We start from the raw sequence: 2315 nt of genomic DNA on the forward strand, positions 1-2315 counted from the left end.
TTTATCAGTACTAATGCTACCTAAAAATAACAAACAAATGGAATCAAATAATGAAAAAGATGGAGCAATTCAGGAACTAAAATTACACATGTGGAACCTAAAAGAAACAAATGAAACAAAAAGAAAAAAATAATAACAAAGAAAAGACTAGACTAGAAAAATAGAGTAAAATTATGAACAGGGGGAAGTATGAAGAATCATAAGTAAAAGCCACCCAAATAACCATCCCCAAAAGAGAAAGCCAAGAGCACACAAATACTAAATGTAATGATGAAAATAAAAATCGTTATACTACAATAGGATTGGGCGGCCAAAGCTGATCAATACTGTGAATGGATGTAGTTTGAAGAAAAAGGTCAGATGAAAGAAACGAGAGGAGAAAGAATTAGTATAAGACAAAACAAACAAATGTAAAAAGCCAACACTTAAGGGAAAACTCCATTGAATTTCAGGACCTAGTGATCCACAAAAATCCACAACTCTCCAGAGCAAAATACTGAAAATTAAAATTAACCAACCACAAGGAATGAGGCAGTTAAATATCAGTGAATAGTTAACCTTAAACAAAGGCCGAAGAGTCAAAGTGTCACAAAGGGCAAATTTGTATCAAGTCTAAGCCAATGATTGCTTGTACTCAATAAATGGAGAAACAGGAATAATGTAAAAGGATGAAACCGCAGGGCATTGAAAATGGAGATAGAGTTAATCATCCGACTGCAGAACCGTAAATAATCAAAGCAGTAATATAGCATGTGAGAACATAAAAACCACCACCAAAATGAATCCAGCAATCCATAATAAATAAATAAATAAATAAATAAATAAATAAATAAATAAATAAATAAATAAAATAAAACCACAATAAGGAAGTAGCCAGTGGTCTTGAGAATATATGGCCTAATTCTATCTCTTAAACACATAGAAAAAAAAATCAATCCATAAATAAGCAGCCAGCAGTCTACGTAGGCCTTTAATCTGATATTATGGGGTTGGCATATCAAATTCCTGGGAGCCACTGGAGAGCCAAGACAGGTACTTGGGCAGCTGCAGGCCAGTGAGAGAGCCTGTCTTGAAAATGAGGTTGAGGACCTGCCTCAGGAACAGGAGCCAGGGTGACTTCTAGCCTCTACACTCTTTTGCACTGAGGTGCAGGTAATATAGATACAAGGGGCAAAAGGGGATGGGCACGTGCGTGCACACACAAACACACACACACACACACACACACACACACACAGGCACACACACAGACAAACACCCAGATTCATACAAAACACACTCACGTAGGAACAGGCACACACATACTTACACACAAGTAAACCTGGAAAAATGCACATCACAGACACACACACACACACAGGGACACACACACACACAAAAGAAGTGGTACACACATACAAACATACACACAAACAAACCTGTAAACTCACACACTCCTACATATACTGACAAACACACAAGCGAAAGTGTACACACACTCACACACAGGCAAATCTGTCAGCACACACTCTCTTACACACACTGATACATACACATATACACAGTACAGTAAAATCCAATACAACCACACACAGCTCACAAGATACAACCAAGTCGCAGAGGGCTCCACTCCACACCTCCTCTCAAAGCACTCAAAGAAATCCAGGCCTGGCAACAGCTTAACATCTGTTGGCTGGGACGCCTCACAGTCGCTCCTCATGAGGTCACAATAGGACCTGTCATGACATGGTTGGGAAGGGCTTCAAGGCTCTGGCTTCTGTGGGCTATGGAGAGATTTAAGGCTTTTAGAAATCAAAGCCTGTAAGATGTTTACCTCTCCTCGGTTCTCTGTTTTGAATGTTTTCTATGCCTCCTGCTTCAAAGTCATCATGTCTACACTCAGGGTGTCACTTTTTCATTGAATTCTGAATGATTAGCCTCAAAATGATGGTACACTGTTAAAAAAAATTAAAAAAAACAAAGCTGTGTTTCTAAACTGACCATCAAGATGACACTGATTTCATAAATCCTCAGAAAGGCTCTAGGTTATCATCAAACACCTGAGACAAAGCTGCAGGGATAGGCAGAGCACTTGCCTCCCAAGGGTAAGGAATTGAGTTTCAATCCCCAAAACCCCCATCAATGTTGGATGCATCAGCAAAGCCCACAAGCTCAGCATCTGTGGAGTGGGGAGGGGTTGGGGCTTGAAGACAGGTGGTCTGACATGCAGGCGTGAGGACCTGTCAGAGGATGGCCTCTGACAGGACATGGGGTAGTGGTATGCATGGACACCTAGGCACATAAGGGGGTATGCATACACAGGCAGACACTTCCTA

This window comes from Rattus norvegicus, chromosome 1, assembly GCF_021556685.1.
Source record: "Rattus norvegicus strain SHRSP/BbbUtx chromosome 1, alternate assembly SHRSP_T2T, whole genome shotgun sequence".
NCBI lineage: Eukaryota > Metazoa > Chordata > Mammalia > Rodentia > Muridae > Rattus > Rattus norvegicus.